A 12,219-nucleotide genomic window follows, 5' to 3' on the forward strand; every position below is an offset into this window, starting at 1 on the left:
GGGATAGTTTTTGAGATATTTTAAGAAATGTGTGAAGTCAATGGGGGTCGATGTCGTTTAATTACCAACGTTCTTCAAAATATCTTCTTTTGTGTTCTGCAGAGGAATGAAAGTTTAACAGGTTTGATATGACATGAGAGAAACTTCCTTTTTCACTTGAAGTGAAAAAAGATGTTTATGTGCCCTTCGGAAAGGATTCAGACGAAATGTAGGTTGCATTACAGGGCATATGTGTGTGTGTGTGCGTGTGTGTGTGTGTGTGTGTGTGTGTGTGTGCGTGTGTGTGTGTGTGTGTGTGTGTGTGTGTGTGCGTGTGCGTGCGCGTGTGTGTTTGGATGTTGTTCAGCAATCAGCTGGCGAAATGGAGAGACTGTTGTCCGTGGCTTTGAAGTTCCCTTAGAGCCGGGCTGGACCCTCACAGATGACAGAACAACTTAGCCATTAACGGAGGCAGAAACCGGGCTGCCGTCGGATTGCCCCCTCATCCTCTGTCTCTCTCTCGCTCTCTCTCTTTCCATCTATCTCCTCTTCCTCGCACGCTCACAGCCGTGTAATTGCATTTTTGGGGGGCAGACGCTGGAATGTGGCGAGATGTAAAATCTGCTCTCCCTTCGCCTGACGGAAGCTCTTTCATATCTGAACGTTGGAGAAGAGATGGAATTAATTGGCTCGTATCTAATGGCGATGTCGCACGTCTCCAGGTCCGCGTTTAAATGATAGAGGCGGCGGAAACCCTCTGCGGACGCGCAACCTACAAAACAAATGACAGAAGCTGTGGTGCAGGGCATTATGGGATGTATGAACGCTTCATGCATCTCATCATAATGTCCCTCAGAACACATGGCGTTCCGAGCGCAGCAAGATCTGCTTTATCGTTTCGAACACGCTTGTCAGACGATTTATAAGAGCTAGTTTTATGATGTGCCAACCATGAGTTTTTATCTTAAAGGGATAGTCATCCAAAAAACATTTCTGTCATTTATCATTTATTGGCTTTTATGTGGTTTCCTGTGCATGGATCACGAAAGAAGATATCTAGAGAAATGTCTCTGTGGTTTTGTGTCCATATAATTGTAGTCAATAGGGGTCAGTGTTGTTTGGTTGCCAACGTTCTTTGTTGCAAAATGTTTTGTTAGTTTTTTATGTTGTTTCGTGTCGCTCAAGCTCTAGCTAGCTCATATTTCACGCTACATTTGCCGAAGCTTAATAGTCCTCGGCAAGAGACAAATTTCTCAGAGTCATGAAGCAATTAGCACGATGTGCAGTTCATTAATAACCGCGAGAGCGAAGAAACGAAACGCAGGAAAATATTTGATATCAGTCAACAGAAAACGCAACAGCGAGCGAGCGCGTGCGAGAAATGGAAATGGCTGTGCGTGGCTGCGACCCGATTGGCCGGCTGTACGTAGTCTTGGCTCCCGCGGGCGGTTCTGCCCGTCCTCTCATCCATCTTTATCACTCGCCAGACTGTCTCACCTCCAGACGAGGCCGTACTCATCCACAACTCGCTCTCTTTCTCGACACACACTCCTACACACACGCGCAGTCACACTTATTCTGTTGTGTGTGTGTGTGTGTGCGTGTGTGTGTGTGTGTGTGTGTGTGTGTGTGTGTGTGTGTGTGTGCATTGGAGTGTTAATTAGACTTTGAGCTTAGAGATGAACTATCTCTCTCTCTCTCTCTCTCTCTCTCTCTGTCTATCTCTCTCGTCCATGGTCTCTTGAGAAGGGGGCATTATTTGCCAGGGTTGTGGAGGGTATCGTGCCAGCTGTCTCATCTGTGGATTGCTGCCAAGCGTTGAACTCTCCCTGCCCGCTCCTGCAGCCCGTTCCTTCAATTTGTTTATTTATCCATTTGCGCTCAGCACCGTGGATGTTCATGAAGTGGGCATCTGCTGCGTCTCTCTGGCTCTGCCCTCTATGGTTTGTTTGTGCCGTGACAGTGACGCTGGGTGGCGAAGGCCACGCCCGTCGGCAGACCGCTGGCGTCTGTCGCTCATCTCCGGGGATTGTCAGCAAGGTCGTGAGCAGCAGAACGGACAGTCGAGCTCGCGGTCCGTCCCGAGTATTAAACATGGCTCAAAATCAATTCACTAAGGAAACAGCAGATTATTTATACGAGCGTAATCGTGACGTTTAATTAAAGTTTCATTCAGTTTGGCAGCTTTTGCTTGTATTTTCCTTCAATGAAACGGCAAGTGTGATGTAGCGGTTTGGATGTTAACATGGTCATTGTATGACTAGGCTTGTCTGAACACAATGGTTTGAATTTATCACAATTATGATGCTCCGAGTGGTTGCCAAGGTGTTGCTAGGTGGCTGCTAAGGTGTTCTCAGATGGCGTTGCTATGTAGATAGTTGCTAGGATGCTTTCAGTTGTTCTTTTATGGTGTAAATCCCAGGTATTCTGCTTTATGGTTCAGATCTCTTGCTGAAGGATGTTTTGTTTGTTTTATGGTCTGCCAGGAAAAATCGATAATGAACTTTAAGCAGTCTACGTTTGATGTACTTGTCATTTAAAATTACTCATAAGTGTTCTCGACTTAAACTGACACTAAAGTAGTATATTTAAAGTAGTATTCTTTATGAAAGTATATTTGGCCTATATTTGTAATCAATCTTTTGATGGACATTTACTTAAAATTATTCAAAGTATACTTGGCTGTTCATATAAATTATAAGTATGATGTGTGTTTAAAGAATACTTGCATTCTAAAGAGTAGTTTACTGAGAGTATAGTATAGTGTACTTTATTAATAAAAAAAAGTGCTAAAAGTTTTGAACTTACATTATACCATTAGTCTTATAAGTTCACTTGTACGGTGAATGTATTGTATTAAAATGAAACTGAAGTTTACTAAAGTACACTTAAACGTATACATTTCTAAACTAAAAAGTGGACCAATTTAGTCCCACGTAGCGTTGAAATAGTACACATAAGAGTATACTACTACTGCATTAATATTAGTATACTTACTTCATAAAGTATGCTTAAAATAATACTTTTATTTTACTTGACGTGTACTTAAAGGAGTAGTTCACCTTCGAAATGAAAATTCTGTCATCATTTCCTCACCCTCTTGTCATTTCAAACCTGTATGACTTTCTTCCGCAGATCACAAAAAGAAGATATTTTGAAAAATGTTGGTAACAGAACAGCACAGACCCCCATTCACTTCTATTGTATGAACACAAAACCAATGCAAGTCAATGGGCTCTTCATATATATCAAAATATATGAAGAAAGAAAGAAATACAGGCTTGAAATGACAAGAGGGCGAATAAATGATGACAGAATTTTCATTTTGAAAGTGAACTACTCCTTTAATAAAATGAGCTTTTTTATATTTGTAAGGAAAAATGTAAAAACACTTTTTTTTTAAAAATGTACATGATTTGAACTACCATTCACATCTGTAGCGTAAAGTTTAAGTGATGCTTAGTTGGCAAACACCATGTCTTTTTTTTCGCACTCTCTCTCGCACTCTAGTTGAACTCTTGTTCTGTGCGAGACCCACATCAGCTGATGAAGTCTCGTAGCGAGAGTGTTTCCAGTTTTAGCCAGACTTTTTGTTGGCAGGGAGTAGCTGCCGCCATAGTGTTTTGACTGCTTTCACCCCGCTGCCTGCTTCTGCGCATACAAGAATTCACCCTTCACAGTCAATAACGTTATGAGAGATGCCGCGCGTCACTTGTATTTGACTCCTTCTGCGTGGAAATGATCAGAAGTTTAGAGGCTGCGGGGGGTCTCGGATGGGAGAGATCAGATCTCACCGGACGGGCTGGAATGCAACAGGAACGCATGTCTACGTGCACTTGGGATTTGTTTCTTTGTCTCACACACACACATACACAAACTTATCTGGTCCTTCTGTAGCTTTGCTAGAACATGTAGCATCTGCTAGATATCCATCCTGACACACGGCTAAACATTTATTCCTTAAATATCTACATGGCATGTTTAGACTTGATTTGATAGATTGTGTAGGAGGGGAATCAGCATTATTTACAGGTCATTGAACTTGGTATTTTTAAAAGCCTTAACACTTATAATCAAGTATGTGTAATGCATTGTGATGATGCGTTATAATATTGTGTTATAATGATGCACTCTTGCTATTGACAATCATTTATTAAAGCAACCAATCATAAATGTTTTTTATGTAAAAATAATGCATAATGCTGTTTCATGGGTGGTTGGACAATTTTCAATTTGTATTTTCCCAGTTTACCTTACACTTGCAGGTGTGGCAGAATGCTATTTTTAGATATTTAATACAGGCACGTGAAGAAGTGTTAGCGTTGTGTTACTTTCTCTCGTAGTGCAAATGTGAGTTTGCTCACACTGGATAGATGATTTAATCACAAACCTTCCAGTGTGAATCCCACGTAAAATCACATTTCTGTGTTTGGTATGAAACTGACTGAATCACAGTTCACATATCCCAGCTAGCACACATACGTTTGTAAGACGTCTGTTGGAGATCTGGAAAACATCAGCTAAACATCTTGGAGCAGTTTTACATCAATTCTAAATCATGAACATCTTCTAGACGTCTTATTGATGTCTATATGACATCTGAAAGCAGACGTCTCCGAGACGTATTGCAGATGAGCAAACTATGCATTGCAGATGTCTTCCAGATGTAATCCAGTATAGGTTTGGGACAAACTGTTAACTACAACCCCTAAGAGCTCAAAATAATGCATGTATTGTTTACTATCTCTGAAAAGTGTGCTAAACACTTTCACAAAAATGGAAAAAAAATGCTTTTAATGTTTTAGCTTCCCGAGTACACAGCCCTGCACAGCAACACTGGCTCAACCATTAGCAAGAGCTGGGGGCGGGACTATCTTTGTGGACAGCCAATAGCAGAGTGGAAACCTGGAAACTCTTTGCAGTTGTGCTTATAAAGTTTCAAGTTTTTTTTTTAAAGGTTACTATTGTTTTAATGTTACACACTTTAGCTATGAATGTACGCTGTAAAAAAATAACTTAAAAATTGAAATCAGCTTTCGAACTTAAGTTTTTAAGTTAAATGAAATGGTATTTACAAGTCATCTGAACTTAATTTATATTAAACCAACTTTAAGTTAGTAAGCTTTAAGTAATCGAGTATGTAGTTTTACGGTAATACATTTTGTCAAATGCATATGTACAAAGTATAACAAAGGTTGTGTTTTTTAGTCTCGCCAGTGATGTACTTTAAATGCAAAGGTTGCAGCTTGGTTTTGAGGTTTACACCTGAGGTAACAACTTAAAAGAAGTTGCATGTTTTTGAATCTGACTGAGTCGTACTCATGAGAGTGATTTCATGTGGCAGCTGGTGTTTTGTCACAGGAAAACTCCCATGTTTTGAAGTTTGAAAGATTTTGATTTCGATTCTGACATGTATCTTCAGACAGCAGATTCCCCACGAAACATCGACACAGAAGCTCCATCCGTCCAGCTCGTCGTCTTTTCACAGGCACCAGTCTTGCTTTCTCTTTCTGCTCTGTCATCTGTCAATCTCTCTCTCTCTTTCTTTCTCTCCATCTCCGCTATGAAACCGCTTACTCTCGGGTGAGAAATGTCTGCGCGTTGCCGTCTGGCGTAGCTTCAGACAGCCTGTCGGTGGCGTCCGCAAAGCCCTGCGGATCTGGATACGTGTGTGGAGAAGTGAAAGAGAAAAAGGGGAAGTGGCTCATTTCTTTTTTCCTTCAAATGAAATTTTCTCGACTTGGCCTCTTCTGACACCTAAATAAATTCTTGCGAGTTGTCCCTTTACGTTAAGACGCGTGCACACCGGTCCGGGGCAAAGCAAACCAATCTCATGTTGTTGCCATGGGAGCGCTTTGCCCACTGTTGGTATCTAAAGCTTGGCCTGTCGCCAGATCGAATGCGCTCAAACTTCCCGTTCCTTCCGCGAGGATTGAGAAAGTCAGATAACGGGAGGAATGGAAACCAGACTCTTGAGCATGACCAGTTTATTCTGGTGGTTCATATACTGACGCAAGAAGTGTATAAATGTTTAGTGACTGGTTGCACCTGCAATTTCAAGTCTATTTCAAAAAAAGTTTCTCAATTTAAGTTGTGGCGATGGGCTCAATATATATTTGTCTGCATCTTACTGGATCTTACGTATGTTTAATTTGACTCTTTTATTGACAGGAATAGTAAAAAGAAGGGAGAACAGGACCACATTTCATACTGGACGAAGCCAACGTCACCATCCATCGGGAACTAGCTGTCAGGCCACGCCTTCTGTCCCGTTGTGTATTGATGTGTCAAGTTGCTACAACCCATTAAAGCGCAGTACACAGCCGACAGGTAAGTTGATGAACTATATTATTTGATAATATGTTGAATTGCGATTTTTTTTTGTTGTAAAATTGAATATAGGCTATCTGTATTTTATTAAGTTGCCGTGGACACCAATGCTATAAATGCTTTGAGACATGAGACTATGAATTACTGGGGGTGTAACCATGTCACAATTCGTATTTTAGGAGGTGGCTATTTCGTATTAATTTGTACGATCTCAATCGTACGTTTTAGGATGAATTGCTTTCGCGCCAGTGGCATTGTACGAATTCATACGAATTAACTAATTCGTAAAGTAGTTACGAATTCCTGTAAAGTCAGGCTGGATTATACTGTTTTTAATACTATTTGTTGAGCATAGTTTTCTCATTTTGTACTTTTACTGCCTTAAGAAGTTTTATCTAAGAGATTAACTTTCTTAATTGCTTTCTTAATTTTTATATTATGTTAAAATTCAGTTTAATTTTTTAAAGACCTATTTGATTTTATTAATATACGTACTGTATAGTATGTAATCAATTCTATAACAAGTTGTATGTACAACAAAAATGTTATTGAACATTTTTAATGTTTTGGAAATAAATCTGTTATTTGAATTTTAGTTCAAATTTAGTATCATGTATTGTATTAAACTGCATTAGAACAGTGTGTATTGTTACACCTCTATGATTTACGTTAATTTTGGCACAGTCAAGCATGGGTTTGTGCAATAAAAAGACCATAACCCACTTTAGAATCCCTTTAACGCACAGTCTCTCGTATCTTATGGCTTTATTCCAAACTGCGCATCACCATCCAGTCCATGCGCTTGAATTCATTTTCCTCAGCGTTGGATTGGAGATGCCCGACGCCGCGCAGTATTCCAGGCCCGGTTTAATCAGGTTGAGCCGGCGCACCTGTCCAAACAGATGTCCGCAGGGACCACGTGGGGATTTTGTTTATTGATGGCGAGTGCCGCTCGCCCGTTTCAGCGGAGGTCACAGGAAGCTCTCCCGGTGTGAGGCGGGTCTCGGAGGAAATGAGAAATCTGCGCGCGGCTCGCTCATATCATTTGTTTTTAATATCTTATAAGCTTGCGTGTGCTGGGTTTTGTTTTTTATTTGTGGAGATCAGGGCTGATTCGTGTCCCTGGGTTTGAAAGGAAAAGCACGCAGGGTTTTTTTGCATGAGACAGCATGTTGCAGGAGCGCACCTGTTTCTCAGGTAGAGGACAGCCTTGAGCGAACGGCTTTGACAAAACACTTCAGGTGTGATCTGAGACGGAAAAGTGTTTTTTAGCTCTTGTAGATGGTCCCTAAGTGAAGAAAAGAGTCTTTCTCAGTTTGTATACTGTAAGTAACGGGGTTGACCCTAGAGATTTTTCATATGAACATTTTCCGTGGTCGTAACACTTCTAGTCATTTTGGTTTGTATATAAGACAATATATCTAAATATAAAATAAGACCATATTTAAACTACCCTCCAAATCTGGACACACTTGACTGGATTAGATTAAAAGTCTTTAAGTACAAAATTCAAAACTAAAATTTCATTTCTTTTAGCTGATGAGTTGAAAGGCAAACACTGTAATATAATTTATATATTTATGTAGATCGTGTAGGTAAAATAATCTGGATTTGGATAAATTTGATGAGAAATGTTTAAGTTCATATCTTCAATAATATTGACTTTTGATTGCAGACTTGACAAATCTGAGCTCAGTTTGACACATTGTTGACATCTCTTCTCAAACTCTAATGACAGACACATTTGTGAAAACTCTTTTTCTCAGAGAAATATCTGAGATGCTGGAGCAAAAGTTCCCATTAGCTATCCATTTTCAGAAATAATTGAGAAACTAAAAAGGTGCCGTCTGTGATTTATGGGATGACTGTGAATGTGTGGGGATACGGCTTAAATGTTAAGCCTCTTTTTCCTGCATCTGTGTTTCGGTCGGGAGAAGCAGCACCTTTTATTAAACATCAGTAAAATGAAGTGATTTTGATTGGAGACGTGCAGAGATGAGGACGGGAGGAGGTCTCCAGCGCTCCAAACTATGTTCCCGTCCTTTGGAGCAAATTCAATCAGCATTGTTCTACAAAAGAGAAAAACAAGGATTTAATTAGTGTCATTTGTTTTAAAATGCTAAATGATTATGTGTGCGCCCAAAGCGTTCAGCCCAGGAGTGGTTTAGCTGGACGACAGATCAGAAACACACACGCATATAAAGAGGCTTGATTCCAGCTAATCTCGGCAGCCATCGATATGTTTGGTCATTGCAGGAATCAACCATTGATTTTTTTCCCTCTGCGGTTCAATCTGTTTCAGAGCGAGAGACCAGACTTTCTCAATCTCGTTCATCATGTGCTGGTTTCTCCAGACCTCTGTTCAGATCTCTTTCGGGTAATCTTGCTTTCCCTCTCTTTGCCCTGATTTGAGTTCAGCCCCGTTGAGGTTTGGCATTAACATGCTTTTAGCATCTCTACGTGAAGTTCTAAATATCCCGAGGATATTACTTTCTAAACCTTCTGCGCTTTTTCTCTTGAAGTGTTGTTTTAGTTCATGGAAGAGAGTTTTTAAAGCGTGTTTTTCTGATGCACTCTCTTCAATCCCAATGTATAGTTTTGTAGAGAGAAATAGACCAATCGTAGGCGGACGTAGTGTAAAGATTGTTGCTCTGTGATGTTGAAGGTTGTTTGTTTAAATGAATGTCTCGGCAAGAGTGAGTTTAGGGTGGAGGCTTTCTGTTTGACGAACAATGGAAGACGGAAAGGTTGATGTGTTCGTGAAGCTTTACGGAGACAAAGATGCAGAAATCTCACCAATGTCTCTGATAGAGTTTCAGTAGAGATGTCAACAATGTCACAAACTGAGCTCAGATTTGTCAAGTTTGCAATCAAAAGTCAATAGTATTGAAGATCTCAATATGAACTCAAACATTATACCCAAATCCAGATTATTTTACCTCTCCAATCTACATTCATTGACACCTCCATACTCTTCATTAGAGTCAATTTTAGAAGAAACATCAGAGACTTGGTTGATACGTAAATGAAACACAACCGAGGACTCCATCAATTCTCATGAGCTATAAAAGAGCAATAACATTTTACTCTTAAAAATGATTTGATTTAGATGCCGTATTTTTTTTTTAAGTATCTCATATAGTGTCAAAGAACTTGTAGGGTATATTAAATATATTTTTAAAATCTTACCAACTGGAACCTAAGTCATTCTTCAGGAACAGACAGATGTGAATGTTTGAACATGTTGTTTTTCTTTCGATGATGTGCTGTTTGCAAGTTAACAAACAGATGAGGCGAACGTCTGGAGGCTTCGATGATTATCAGTAAGCAGAAGAGACAGACTTGTTCCGAGAAACAGTTTTTCCATTTGCTTAAAAAACTCAAAACTATAAATTTCCCTATAAAATCTTACAGAGAACGTTATTAAAGTCTAGATGTTAAGCTTTGTGTGGGACATGTATCTTAGTAGTAGGCTTTGGTCTTGGAGATGAATTGATATGCGATATGTTTGTCTCTTTGATACCAGAGCCCTGAATTTAAACCGCATTCCAAGAAAGATGAAGAACAAACAGTGAAGGAGAGATTAGTTGTCATTTATCCGTGTGACTGTGATCGGTTCTGTTGGTTGCAGTTGAGGGTTCACGGGACTGACAAACCCTGAATGTTCTGCTGTTATGGAGGAGAGTAAAGCTCCAGTAGGTTCTGTCATCCTGCCGTCGCTCCACACAGAGCAAGAGAGAGAGAGAGACAGTAAGATAGAGAGACAGTGAGAGTCCTCCTGGGCCCTGTATCTTCACACCTCATAAAACATGTTATATCGCTATCCAGACTGAACTGGAAGAAATGGTGACATTTTAGAAACAGGAAAGTTTTAATGAAAGTGTGAATTCCTCAGGAGAGCGTTTGATAACTGTTGCACTGAATGAATGAATGAATGAATGTTTGTGTGTCTGAGGCAGGTTTAGATCATTGCACAAATACTGTATATTATATATCTTATATATTATTAAAAAAAGAATCCTGATGGACAGCTGACGTTCTTACAAACGCGATTTGAAAGCTAGGGAACAAAAGCAAGGATTTGAATATAATAGTGGGAGATGATTAGAATATTTTAAGTTTGAATATTTTAGGTTTAGATCGGATATGATTCTGCGACAAATGCCAGTTTGATGTCCATATTTACATGTAAATGTATGTATCCAGGTAAATCTATTTAAAAATTATGTGAAGTAACTTCCAATTTTATGTTTCAAACAGAGATGGCAATATAGAGGCAAAAGTTACGATTTCAGACAGACAGACAGATGATAGATAGACAGACAGATGATAGATAGATAGATAGATAGATAGATAGATAGATAGACAGACAGACAGACAGACAGACAGACAGACAGACAGACAGACAGACAGACAGACAGACAGACAGACAGATAGATAGATAGATAGATAGATAGATAGATAGATAGATAGATAGATAGATAGATAGATAGATAGATAGATAGACACACAGATGATAGACAGACAGACAGACAGACAGATGATAGATAGATAGACAGACAGACAGATGATCGACAGACAGACAGATGATAGACAGACAGACAGACAGATGATAGACAGACAGACAGATATACAGTAGATATAGGTAATTTTTTACTTTTAGTTTTATAATTTAGTTTTTTATCATTTACACAAGAATATTTATTCATGATTTAATTCATTTATTTATACAGAGTTCATAAAGTAGCTGTATATGTGAATGTAGAGTGACAGTACAGTTATGAATCGTCTGGACCTCTCAACCTCAAAAGCTTCAAATTGAAACCTCACTGGCGACAAACATGAGAATTTCATAAACGTGAGAAACTGAAGGACCGTGAGGATTTGTGGCTGGAAAGAGTAAATCTCTCCCTCTCTTTTTTCCTCTCCTTTTCTCTCAATCCAATCCGATGGGATTTACAAGCAACTGGTAATCCGGAACCACAGCGAATGCTGCGGCCCGCTACCCAACTCTCTCTCTTTCTGTTCTTCTTTCTCTTCCTAATACTAAAAATAATTTAGCTGCTTCAGTGGAGGATGCCGGTTTTATCCCCAAATCTGGGTTGAAAAGCGGCGTGTGTCGGTTGGCAGCAAGTATTGTACAGAATTATGGGGTGACGGTCTCAAAACTGCAACTCTCTCTCTCATGCTCTTTCTCTCTCTCTCTCTCATGCTCTCTCGCTCTTTATTTCTCTCTTCTTCGGCAAAAGCGCTTTAAAAATGTCAAGGATTTGCACCGTCGCTAAGCGGTTCGCGAACTCTGTGCCGTTTCTCCGCTCTGTGATGTGAAGGGTTTAGAGTCTGCCGGCCATCTGGTACAGACTTCTGCCTGACAACCCACTTCAAATTTACACACAACATCTGTCTGTGCGTGTGAGATCCCTGTCATTTCTACAGGGCCCCTCAGCGTTGTCACGGAAACCATAACATCTGTCATGAATATGGCATTTGTACCGTTTTTTATTTCGTTTCGTTTGGTGAGCGTGTGCTCAGTTTTGACAGAAGACTAGCGCGGCCTGTGTAGGTTTAGTGGTTTCAGACGTGTGGTGGTTGTCGTGAGCGACGAGAACTTTCCACCATCAACATCTACTTAACATCTACCACTTAGACAGAAAAATTGACATATAACCAACCTCGGTGAGTTTTCTTCTGCGTGACATTTCAGGGTGGGTTAGTTAACTGAGCAGAGGAAAACACGCAGGTGCAGTCCTCAAGGATATCTTGTTTACTTGCTTCTACTTTAAGCGTCTCAAAAATCTGTCAGAGAATCAGTGCCGCGGACCTCGAGAAGTTTGGCAAAGCGGGTGACGCGATCTTTCTCAGAGATGCTCGTTTTAGCAGTCTGGAACTTGTAACCATGATTTTGTTTTC

The 12,219-nt window shown here is 40.0% G+C and overlaps 1 protein-coding gene across 5 annotated transcripts in view; it reads left to right on the top strand.

Moving 5' to 3' along the window:
- Nucleotides 1-12,219, top strand: part of plxnb2b (plexin b2b) — a 109,584-nt gene that overhangs the window by 42,391 nt on the left and 54,974 nt on the right. For all 5 annotated transcript variants that reach the window (XM_057329395.1, XM_057329392.1, XM_057329394.1 and 2 more), the window contains one exon: nucleotides 6,151-6,309. The gene's annotated coding sequence lies outside the window, so the exon portion shown is untranslated. The remainder of the gene's footprint in view (nucleotides 1-6,150; nucleotides 6,310-12,219) is intronic.

This window comes from Triplophysa rosa, linkage group LG3, assembly GCF_024868665.1.
Source record: "Triplophysa rosa linkage group LG3, Trosa_1v2, whole genome shotgun sequence".
NCBI classification, from domain to species: domain Eukaryota; kingdom Metazoa; phylum Chordata; class Actinopteri; order Cypriniformes; family Nemacheilidae; genus Triplophysa; species Triplophysa rosa.